Source organism: Lygodium microphyllum, chromosome 25, assembly GCF_053477565.2.
Source record: "Lygodium microphyllum isolate KBCC chromosome 25, Lygodium_microphyllum_v1.1.10, whole genome shotgun sequence".
NCBI classification, from domain to species: domain Eukaryota; kingdom Viridiplantae; phylum Streptophyta; class Polypodiopsida; order Schizaeales; family Lygodiaceae; genus Lygodium; species Lygodium microphyllum.
The window spans coordinates 85,927,430-85,940,286 of record NC_141159.1 but is presented as its reverse complement, the minus strand read 5'-3'; positions in this window follow the sequence as shown (position 1 = coordinate 85,940,286).

Sequence of the window (12,857 nt, the reverse complement as noted above, 5' to 3'; positions counted from 1 at the left end):
AAAGCAAGGATGGTGTCATTTTTTGCTTGACATGTTTTCTCCACTTAGAAGTTATCATATATACTTAGAAGATGGACGTATCAAGCAACACAAAGAAGTATGTACAAACACTTAATTATCCAAAAACATTTGTCTCCATGGCATGTTGGTTTAGTCATACTGGAAACAATATACCCCACTAGAAATAGAAAAATTATTCTATTATTGCTCTTGCTAATGGTGTTGTAATGGGGTGAGAATATAGCATCTCCAATTTCATCAAGCTCTCTTCTATATGTTTATAGGCCATGACTTGCAAAGTCTTTTAAATTGATTATGAAAATAGCTACCACCAAATCAAATGGATAAAATCTCAAGTTGATGAAACTTCAATAGACTAGTCATGTGCTTTTTAGGTAGGCAATCTCTCTCTCTCTCTCTCTCTCTCTCTCTCTCTCTCTCTCTCTCTCTCTATGAACATTGTAAGCGAGGAAGAAGGTAGGGAGTTGATTGCAAGAAAGGGAGAAATAGTGGCTATGGAGCATCAATTTATAATGGTACCTTAGTGGATGTGGTTGTGGTTGTGGAAGGAGGTAGTGGAAAGGTTTGATAGATGGATTTGTGGAATGGAGAAGAAGAATGGAAAAAGTAGTTTTTAGAAAAACACACAAAAAAAGCTTTTCTTCGATTATATACAACATCGAATGAGTTTTTAAGGGGAAAGGGGCCTTAGGGAAGAGGAGAAAAAATTTTCAATTTTTGCTTGATAGTTTTGGATACCATGTGGGCCCTATCTAGCAAAGGGGACAAGGTTGTTAGAGGTAAAATGTTGGGGCCGGGGGGTGGGGGAGGGGGGAAGGGGGGGGGGGGGGAGGGATTGGGGCATTGGAGGTAGGGGGACAGGCTTAGGTATGGTGGATCCAGTCCCTCTCCCATTGGTCCACCTCAAATATTTTATCATTAGGAGAGTCATTAATTCTTCAACTGGCCCTTTTTTTAAAGTCCATATTTTCTGTAATGAACAAGGCCATATTGATAATGTGTTCATAAGCCCTTCTTTATTGCTTTATCCTCTTTGAAATTTGAAGTCCATTAGCAAATGGCTCCTTCTCAACTATAAGATTTGGATTCTTTTCATCAAAGAGTTGCTTGGTCCACTTGGAAAGTGGCCTCTCTTGTAGCACGATAGTAGGCTATTATGTTTGAGGAACTTCGTCATGTAAGAGATCCTCCTCCTTTTTAGAAACTTTAGTATTGTATGTAGAAGGTGGGTTGCTTCTTCTTATGATAATGTAGAGAACCCTTTCTCCTACATGACACATGCGGCTACTTCACAAATATCATATTGTCCATATCACAACTACCAATTATCTCCTTAGACCCACAATCATACAGTCGCTAAGCTTTAGATTCTTAGTTATACTTGAGAAGGATATATTACTTGCTTTTGGCTTCTAGCTTAGTCCTTTTCTTATTGGAATATGAGTACAACACTCACATCCAAATGTTCTAAAATGTGCAATAAAGGAATTTATTGGAGCAAGCCTCTTGAAGTTTTTTTTTTCCTTTGACACCTTACTCTTACCATGGTTAACAATCTATATTATTGTATTTACTACTTTACCCCCAAAAAAGCCTTTAATAATCCTTTTCCTGTCAGCATACAGTGTACTATCTCCATGATAGTATAGTTGCATCACTCCATGACACCATTTTTCTGGGGTGTTTAGACTATTGTGAGCTAGTGCTTGATGCCATTGTCCTTCAAGTAAGAAACAACAAACTCGTTGGAAGTAAAATCTCCTCTATTATGATGAAAGCTCTTTACCTTCTTGCTGCTTTCATTATCATCAAGCTTATGCCACTAATTGAACTTGACAAAAGCTTTAGCCTTATCTCAAAGAAAATACACTCACATCTTTCTATTATAGGCATTAGTAAGTAGCATTAAAAAAATACCTATGCTACTAGCTCCTAATGTTGTTATGCTAATGGCTAGCCAAATGGGCCTGTTAATAGTGGGAGCCAAATGATGAACCTCAATGTAATGCCAACTAATTAGCCCCCAATACCTAACTAGGTGGTTAAGCCATTGGAACACCAAGTGGATGATTACAATCATGAGTCTCGTGCGTCAAATGTTCTTGGGAAAGTCAAGGACATGATGAAGCATTATACTGACATGATTATTGAACAATATAGGCGAATAGCCATAGGCATAAACTTCTTGAAGAAGTAGAAAAGTTTAATAGGAAGTCGACACCCTGAAGAGGGTGGTCCATCTAGATTTAGTTGTAAGTGGTATGGTGATCAGCACCTCCCTCGGAATTGCCCTCATGTGAGGTGCGATATATGTGGGAAGTCAGGACACATGGCCAATACATGTTGGAGTAGAGTTAGTTCACTCCAGCAAGGTAGTCAACAACCCGGGCTAGTGAATCATCATTCAAATGATGCAAATCCTCGAGGCGAGGGCCCTATGCAAATCTTACAAAGGGGAAAAGCCACCCTAGAGGAAGTGCCCATTGGGTTTAGTTTGGTAGAGGCTCTTCCAATTGATGGAAACACAACCTCCAACAATGTAAGAGTAGTTATCAGGGGCCAAAAAATGAAAGAGGTTCAAAATGATGACCTGAGTACAAGTAAATCTAACCCTAAGCTTGTTATGGTTGGCAAGAAGGTTGCAACTACCAATACCCATATGGGTCCTCTTAAATCTAGAGGTGTTTTGGAGGAGCCTATACTTAAAAACAAGCCTAAGTAAAAAGCAAACAAGATTGTTAAGGTTGTTAGAAAGTTGAAGGAGAGGATGGTATGGCAAGAAAAAAAGGCTATTGTAAGCTTTCTCAAGTTCGATCTAGTGAATGATGTATGTGAAGTCAAGCCAGATATGAACTTGCTACAATTAATACAGTTGTCACCACCTAATGTTTGCAAGGAGTTCAAGAAAATCCTAAGAACGGGCCGTTATGATGCTAGTGTCAATCGAGTGGGCAGTGAATGGTGGGAACATGTGGAGAACACTATCCTAGGATACATGCGTATGTTGATAGCATCTTGTGGTAGTCCGTAAACATCATGAGCATGGACTTATTGGAGAGGCTTGGTTTGCCAATTCAAAAGGATGTTACAACTATCCTAAAAATGATTGATGACAGTTTAAGACAACCATAAGGAATAGTCTCTCAAGTACATGAAAAAATAGCACATATGGAGTTTGTTCTTGATTTCCGTATTATTCGATTTGCTGGGAGACCAAGCTATCAGTTATTGTTGCTAGGACAACTATGGTATTACACTCGGATTGTTTGGTAGACATCCCAGCTAGTCAGTTGATCTTTGGTGGCCGTTGGTTGATGAGAATGATTTTGGATATTTACCCTAAATGCCCGTTGAATGAAAGGGCACCACCTCCCACTATAGAATGGGAGGCACTTAAGAGCACCTTTGTCATTGGAACTTTGAAATCCAATGAGTCTGATGAGGGTTCCATAATGGAGGAGATCTATCAAGTGTGTTTGAATGAGCCAATAGGGGCAAAATATCGAATACGTGATGCCAATGTACTAGAATGGGATCTTGAGACTCCTAATGATCCTCTTCCAATAAAACTTGGTACTATATTATCTAATTATAAGTGTGCAAACTATGTATTGCTCCTACAAGAGTTTAGGGATATATTTTCATGGAGCTATGATGAATTGAAGGGGATTCCCCCTGCTATTGTCATGCATATGATCCCATTGAAAGAAGGCAATAAGCCAATATGACAAAAGGTTGGACGGATGTCTTTTGAGCTAAGAGAGTCTCTTTTTGAGGAATCAATGTATCTAAGGAAGGCACGTCTGATCTTTCCTATTGAACACACTAAATAGTGCTCACCAATTGTAATAAGAAAGAAGAAGAACAATCAAATCCGCCCATGCATAGATTTTAAGGAGCTGAACAAGCAAATAGTAAAGGACTATTGTACTCTGCCCTTTATTGAGGGCTAGATTTTAGACCAATTGACAAGGTCAAAATGTACTCCTTCATGGATTGTTTTGCGGGCTATAATCAGATAGCCATAACTGAGGAGGATAAGTTGAAAATGACATTCACTACAATCTTTGATACCTTTGCGTACCATGTCATGGCTTTTGGTCTATGTAATGCTCTTGGGTCTTGGCAAAGAAAAACTGACAAGATGTTTGCCAATATTTTCTCTGAAGAACTTAAGGTTTTTATAGATGATTTGGGGATGGCTACCACAACACGCGATAGAAGACTCATTGTCCTACATAAGTGCTTTATGTCTTGTTGTGAGTACTGTATAGTGTTAAATCCTCAAAAGTGTGTACTTGAGGTCCCTTACGGCTTATTGCTTGGCCATTTGTGAGTGTGACTAGTATTGCCATTGATCTTGAGACATGTGGGCTATTATCGTCGGTTCACTAATGCATTGGGAGAGTGTTTAATGCCTTTGATGAATCTCTTAGTGCACAACCATGTATTCGAATGGATTGAACTGTGTGCAGTGGCTTTTCAGAATGTTAAGATGGAACTATCCAAAACACTAATGTTAAAAGCTCCAAAGAGGGGTGAGGTTTTCCATATCTTTACAACTACAATAAGGTGTAGTATTAGTTATTGTCTATCTCAGATTTGGGAGGTGTAGCTTTATCATCTGACCACTTTTGCAAGTCAAAAATTAGGCATTTCAAAGCTCCGTTATAGTTATTTAGAAAAAGTATGTTTGGCTATGGTGTTCGCCACCAAGGAATTTAGACATTATATTCTTTATGAGAAGGTGGTGTTCTTCACCAAGGTTGAGGGTCTACAATTATTGTTAAATAAGCTTCAACCCCCTGATCGCCTTGGCAAGTGGTTAACCTCTTTTTAGGAGTTTGATTATGAGATTCGAAGTAAGCCTTCAAAATTGCAAGGAATTGTTGAATGTTAAGTAGATTTTGGTGAGTGTAAGAAAGAGTGTGCTGATATTAGTGACTTCGAGGATCTATGCAAGATTGATGCAACCTCAATCCTATCGTGGTGTGCATCGATTATGCATTATCTAGGTAACCAGACAAAAAATCTTTTCAAATATAAGAAGAGGAAGATTAAGCAACAAGCACTTCACTTTTCCATTATAGTTGGTGTTTTGTATAGAGAAGGGGAGTGGATGAGGTGTATCTTCATTGGGTGATGCCTAATGAGGTGCCATTTATTCCCTGGGGGGAATCATTTTTTGGACGGCTTGCTGCCTAGAAAGATTACGTATTGGTTATTGGTGGTCGATAGTTTTCCAATATGCTTTTGCATATACTAAGCATTCTGTCAAAGACATGATGCTAGGAGAAATCATAAGAGGCTGCTAGATCCCATTATGGTTACTTTGTCCTTTGAGAAGTGGGGCATTGATTTCGCTGGACCTATGCATTCTTCGTCTACTACACAAAAGAGTTATATCATTGAGGCAATAGACCACAGATTGTTGCCTATCATCGATATCTTCATAGTAAAACCATTCATAAAGTATAAAGGCAGTGGGATAGAGCTCTAGAATCATATACCAGCCAATAGATGGGAGATGTTTAGTGTGATGGTGCATACTTGGTCCCACAGATCCACGCACGAAACCCGGACAAACAACATGATCCACGGGCACGCAACACCGTGTTGCGTCTTGAGCACGCAGCAGGAGCCAACTCGCAAGACATGTCAAGGTGATACGCCATCGCGTCACATCATGATCCCATCACGTTGTGTCGCATCACGGGCCGTTACGCCCTTGATGTCCCTCCCACGTCATGGCTCACTGACAACATGCATAACACGTTTTTCTAACTCGCACAAGGGTAACATGGTGCTTGGAGTCGCCGAATCGTGCCACGGAAGAGTTTCGGGCTCACAAGGATCCACAATCAACCATCTTGGAACACGATGCCACAGGGGCGACACGGTTCATAACCCACCTCTCCTCCTACAAAGTCATGGCGACTTGAACTTGGAGTAGGGGGCTCGACTACCTCGCTCAAAATGAGAACCTTGCATGCCGAGAGGCAAAAACGATGGTTGCTCCATGAGGCACGGCCTACATGGAGGAGGTGGGGAGACATGGGTTGCCCAAGCCTCACACTCCCTTCCCTCATAATATTTTTCTCTCTTCCAAGGCCAACATTTGAAAATTTTATTTATAGTATGGAGCAAAAACAAGGCTGAGCTTGGTGATTTGTTACCTTGCAGGGAGTATTAGTCGTGTGCCATAATAGCAAGGATTTGACCCTTATATGCAACGGTCAAGTTGATCAACCATATAATGAGGGTGATCAATTCTAATCATCTGGATGCAAATTATTCATAATTAAATATTTTGAAAGGTGTTTGATGGCTTGTCTACAGTATAGAGGTGATTCTAGATATAAATGAAACCCCAAGAAATTGTCCACATGTGACTTTTAGCACAAAATGCATCTGGACAAGCTAGTTGAGGTTATAGTGACACTATCCTTTCCTAGAATGACGCAAAAGCAATGTTGTGATTAATTATGCTAGGATGCTTCCCAATGAGTATCCAAGTTACATGTAGTTGTTCCAATAAAAGTTGTGGTTTAAAAATCAATATTTAAGTGCTAAAAATCATGCAATCAAGGTGATGCATGCAACAATAAAGGTGATCGAGTGTATAGCCTTTCAAATGATGGCAAATATAATGGTTAGGACCCAGATCACCTATGAGCTAGTGAGTGACCTCTACCATGTAGACTAAAGTGTTTTCAAGTGTTGCGGATGCAAAAATGACCATTTTAAGCCCAAAAATTGGCATTTGAGGTGATGGGATGGAGAAATTGAGATGATCATGATGACTACTTTCCAATCAAAGTCAATACAACCTCCTAGTCACAAAGTCACACTACCACTTGACCAACTCATTGTTCTATCCAGCCAAGAATAGTCAAGATGATATCAACATGTTTTAGACAACAAAAAGGATGGTTTTAAGAAAGAAATGCGATGGTAGAGGTGATGGGAGATATAGTCAAGATGATGGTAGAAAAAAAAGCTATTATAGTGTTTCATCAATCCTCGATCAAATAGTTTGCAAGTGCAATATTTCAAAAGCAAGATTTTGGAGCAAAAAGTTGATGTCAATGTGATGGGATGAGAACTTTCCATGATGTGTAGATTAGATCATGGATAATACCTGCATAAGCACTCATGTAGTATAAATAGTCACTCTGTTATATGCAAGCATCACTATTACTAATTTGCTAACATAAACATAAGTATAAAAAAATAGATTTTGCAAAATTCTTACAATCCCAATGCTCCTATGCTTCCAATTCAAGCTCTTTAAGTGAGATGCATAACAATGCCACAATCCATGCAAGAATGCAATGCAATGGGTGTATTAGAGAACACAAACTCTAGATTGTGAAAAGAAAATTATTATGATTTCAAGAGGCTTAATCTTTTTAACTAGCTCAACTTTTTAATCCACTATTTACAAATTTTCCTAATCTAGTTGTGCATATTTTGGATTAGCCATGCCTTATGCAATCACAGAGCAAAAATCTTTTCGAGCAATCACGACCTTTTATTTCCACATACAGTGAGCGTATGAGACCTCTCACAAAGAGAATTCCACTACCAACACAAACAAAAATGTTAGCCTCTACAAGATCTCAACAATATGGAACTTTGGATAGACACATGTTCTTTCATGTGTTTTCTCTGTGCTTGAGATTAGACTCTCTCTCATTCAAGCCGCTCGTATCCTAGCTTCAAGTCACCAAGCTTCTCTCAAAATCCCCATGAAAGTAAAGAAATTATGAATGACTTAAAGTTTGTACTAGGCTCATCTTTTTCTTGCCTTCTTGTTGTCAACCATTGCCAAAGGGAATGATAGATGGGCCTTAGGATTCGAATCATGTGCATTCCTCTCGCACCAAGCTCTTGATTTTGCCACCACTAGGATCCACTGCATGTTGCCAAGAGGATACTGACCCTCACTCTCTCGCTCTCTCTCCCTCTCACAAATGGATATGGATGTCTCAAGAGTTCATGAGCAAGGCCACCATGATATCAAAAGAGTATGCTTGGTGTGTGTGCATAATGAGATGCAAAAGGGAGGAATATACAAGAAGGATTTATTTCGTATTAAGTTGCTAACAAGTACAACTAGAGTGCTCTTGCATATTTTTAAAACACCTCCCTTTTGATCTCATCCTTTATATAGGCACCTCCATGCTAGGGTTAGGTAGCATCCACCCTTAAATCATGTTTGCACAATCATACACATGCATTCTTATCTATCCCATGTTCACATACCATTCTCTCAGCACACTCTAGTGCCCTACAAGATGCCAATCTCTTCAACATCACTGAGGACTCTACCTCAGCAAGTCCCCACTTGATTAGGAGGCCCTTGGACATGGTATGGAGAGATGTATTGTTTTTCTCGGATGAAAGATGGGGCCTACTGACCATTTGGCCACTGATCATCACAAATGATGGGCTCTTTGTAGTCACCAATCAAAAAATATAATGGTCAAGTTTATTAGCCTAGCTTGCACAATACCCTACTCTGCACGGCTGGAAAAGCTCGGCTGGTTAGAGCTCACAGCTGTGAGCATGGTGCGGGTATTCGATTCCTAGCTCCCATCAAATATCGGACTGTCCTCATTCGCCAAAAGGCATATAAAGGCACGGGAAGAAAAACCATGGCTGGAAAACGTTCTGGGTCCACAGACCGATGGTGAACCCTGGAGAATGCAAACCCATGGATTCACCAGAAAGTTCCCAACCCTGGTGGTTGGGAATTTCTGCATGGTGGAAACATGTCCCAAGAAAGAAGCTTCGTAGACAACTGCAAAAAGTCTTACTATCTGACATACTCAATTGGGAGGTTGTTCTCAAAGCATCAGTCACATCTAGCTCCCAATAATGTATATATACACAAAACACATTCATTATATGGTCAGCTTGTATACTTGGAGCTCCACACCAAGTTCTATCTATCTATCTATCTTATCTACCTCAACACCAGCTGGATAGACTCTCAGATTCATAATAGTTTACTTCGTCTCGGTTTATAAGCCATGGGCAATTGTATGTACGTTGGACATGCCAGCCTGCCTGGCAATACCAAGAACATCCATTTTCCTTTGTTGTTGTTGTTGTATCAATGTGCTGCACTCATCCAAATACGACCGAGTCTCCAAGTTGTACGAGTAAACACTGAAGGCAGTTCATGGAGTTCCCCAACCAGTTCTTGGTGGAGCTCAAGAAGAGAAACCATTGGGCTTCACTGCTCCCAGCAGACACAGACTTGAAGCCCTGCCATGCTTACCTTCTTCTACAGATGCACAGGATGAGCATGAGGATATCACAGGAGGAGATGGCTTGCTTCATCTCTACCCTGTCCGATGAAAAGGATGCTTCTTCAGCCCCAAGCAATGCTAAAAAGAGCAGCAAAGGCCCCAAGTCTTCGTGGTACTACGCCCAGAGCAGGGTAACTCCACTCATGCAGGATGTAGACAATGGTGGTGATCATAGTGAGGGATCATGGGCCACCTATGTCAACAACATGCAAAAGAAGAGCTACTCCTCTTACCCTGTGATACCTCAGGAGCCGCAGCAGTTGGATGCCATGAGTTCTGGTGCCGGTGCTACATCATCATCAGATTTAGGAGGCAATAATAATCACTTGCTGATATGGAGGAGAATTTCGGGGTCATGGATGCCCAAGCTAGAGATCATTAGGGAGTGAGACGGCATCCTAGTAGCCTAGCTCCTTTCCTTTTGCATCGCTATCTCCCTCTCCTAAAACAGGCAGGCATCCATCCATCCATCCATCCATTCATTCATTCTGTACAGCACAGGGCTTAGACTCCTTCTGTGGTTGCAGCTGCTGCGCGCGGAGGCTAATGATGGGGCAGAAGAGATCCAAGACGAATCACCATGTTGGACTTCATGTTCTGTCTCTGAATGGAATGTGGAAAATACTCATTCCAGATCATTCCTTGGCAGAAACCACCATCTTGCCCCAACTATCAATGGAATAGCTCCATCGCCTCTCGCTCTTCTCCACATGGCTGCCCCCTTTCAAAGTGCAGCAGAGAGCCAGCCAGCCAGCCAGCTGTTTCAAACATTTCGCTGCCACATATTCACCATCGTCATCATCAAGTGCGTTGAGCTCCTTTGGATCCTTCCATGGCCTTGGAGCTGCTTGGTAGCTGGCGCGCACAGAGTCAATTCCAATAGGGCCTCATGAGCTTTTGGATCGTCGCGTGTGTTGCTACTACATATACGATACGCATGCAGGTTCGTATATCATAGCGAGGCTTTAACTCCAATGGTTAAGGATCCTCAGAGCTGCTCTTCTTGTTGCAATGCTTCTTGTTGTTGCAATGCTTCAAGGTTGAATTGGATCCATAGGCCCACAATGTTATATGCTTACTAGCTGCAATGAAACAACAACGTTCATGGAAGCAAGCAACATTCTTTTGTTCACAACATCCGTTTTGTAGAACCAAACAACCTTCTTTTGTTTGAGGTGTCTATAACATGCTCTATTTTGATGAGGTCCCCCCTGCCTTCCCCCTCCAAAGTAACAAACATCTCCATGGTTTGCGTCATGTAAGCTACAAATAGAAGGAAATGTCTAATAAGGGGACTAGGCCAGTTGTCCACATGCATGTACTCCCAACATACACACACATTCTCTCTCTTTAACTTGCCTACTATAAAATGAAGGTAAACAAAAGAAGAAGCACGGGAATACATTTTGAATTTCACATGTCTTAGTGTTCAAGATGGTGTTGGGTCACATACTAGAGATTGTCAGCCACTTCAAATCACCTACTTTGGGCGAGTTATCAAAGGGATTTGATGTATATACTTATGGTCAATAGTAAAGTAAAGTTCTGACAAAAAAGAAGCAAAGAGGGAAACTATACAAGAATGGAAAGGTGTGTAAGATAAGGGGATTGAGCCAAGTGAACACTCATGTGACAACCTTGTTGCACCCATGCAAACCAACTCATCTACTGGGCAAGGTGCACCTTGTGAGGCCACAATAGTGTTTGCATAAAATGGTGTAGGGAATTTATGTATGTCCTATTGTCACTATGGAAACTACAAGTATAGTAGAAACATGAAGCTAACAAATATGATAAGAGAAAAGGGGATGGGTGCAACAGTTCCTAAACTAGGGAAAAGATGTATATGGTGTGATAGTTTGCAACATGAAAGGAAGGATTGCGTTGCTTATCAAGAGGCCTTGGCATGACAACTCATCATTTGGAAAGATGGCAAGATCAATGGACAAGAAACGGGATTGCCTCTTTCTTTGAATTTTTAAAAGGGATGTATGCAAAAGTTGTTGGAAGACTTGGTTGTTCGAAATGTAAAAGGGAAGTAGAACCCAGGAGGAAGAAGCTTGGCGGTGAGAGCTATGGCGGATGGAGAGCAAGAGCCAAGAGAGAGAGAGACTCAAAAGTGGGAACTCCAACAACCACAATGTGTGGCTAGGCCTTCCTTTATTCAGACTGTCACTAAAAGAATAAAGAATAAGTGACTATGACAGGCGCCCGCCACTTGCAGTGTGTAGTGGCGGGTACTGTTAGTGTAGTAATACACGGGCGGCTTGGCGGAGGCGCCTTTATCCCCAACAACCTCCCACTTAAAGGCAAATCTGCACCAATGAGAGAGAAAAAAGTAAAGACAGTACAACATGTACACATGTACAACATGATGAGGAAAATGACGTCATCTCATCCAATGGCCATCAATCTCCTCAGGAAGGCAAAGCGCTTTGTAGTGAGACTCTTTGTAAGCAAGTTTGTAGGATTTTTCTCAGTTGAAATCTTGACAAGGTCAATAGACCTCTCCACAACAACCTCGTGAATGAAGTGATACCTCACCTCAATATGTTTTGTCTTCTCATGGAAGATCGGATTCTTGGCCAACTGAATGGCTCTCATAGAATCCGAATGCAATGTAGGCATAGCATCTGTCATACCAAGGTCAGCAATCAAATGGCCTAGTCAGATAGCCTCCTTGCTGAAAGGTGAGAATGATCGAGTGAGAAGGATCGAAGCTTGCACTCGAGAGCTATGGCGGGAGAGCAAGAGCAAGAAAGAGAGAGACAAGAAATGGAAACTCCAATAGTCACAATGTGTGACTAGGCCTTCCTTTATTCAAACTGTCACTAAAAGAATAAAGAATAAAGTGACGGTGACGAGCGCCCGCCACCTGCAGTGTGTAGTGGCGGTGACTGTCAGTGTAGTAATACACGGGTGGCTAGGCGGAGGCGCCTTTACCCCCAACAACCTCCCACTTAAAGAAGAATCTGCCCTAGTGAGGAGTGAAAAGAAAAAGAAAAAGACAGTACAACATGTACACATGTACAACAGGATGAGGAAAGATGTCATCTCATCCCATGCCCATCAACCTCCTGAGGAAGGCAAAGCGCTCTGTAGAGAGGCTTTTCGTGAGGAGATCTGTAGGATTTTGGTCAGTCGAGATCTTGAAAAGATTAACACACATTAGGGGAGTTTTGAGGTCTCGAAAATGCCCTGTAAGAGATCCTAGAGAGAGAAAACGATTTAAGAAATAAAATCATTTTATAAAATTTTTAAAAGCTTTATATTTTGGTAAGTTAAAAGATCAAAATTCGTTAATAAGTCATTGTCGTGATATTCTCGTGGTCACATCAAACCTAGAAATCTAGGTCGCCATAAAGTTGGCAAAGGTTGTCATAATGAAGATCTTACCTCTCCTCATTAAAGTGAAAACTAATATTCAATTTGAATTTTGGTGGATACTCGATTTCCTCCCTCCATCGTTGCTCTCTTCTTTTTTTCTCCTCCTTAGTAGTCTCTTCTTTGTTTTCG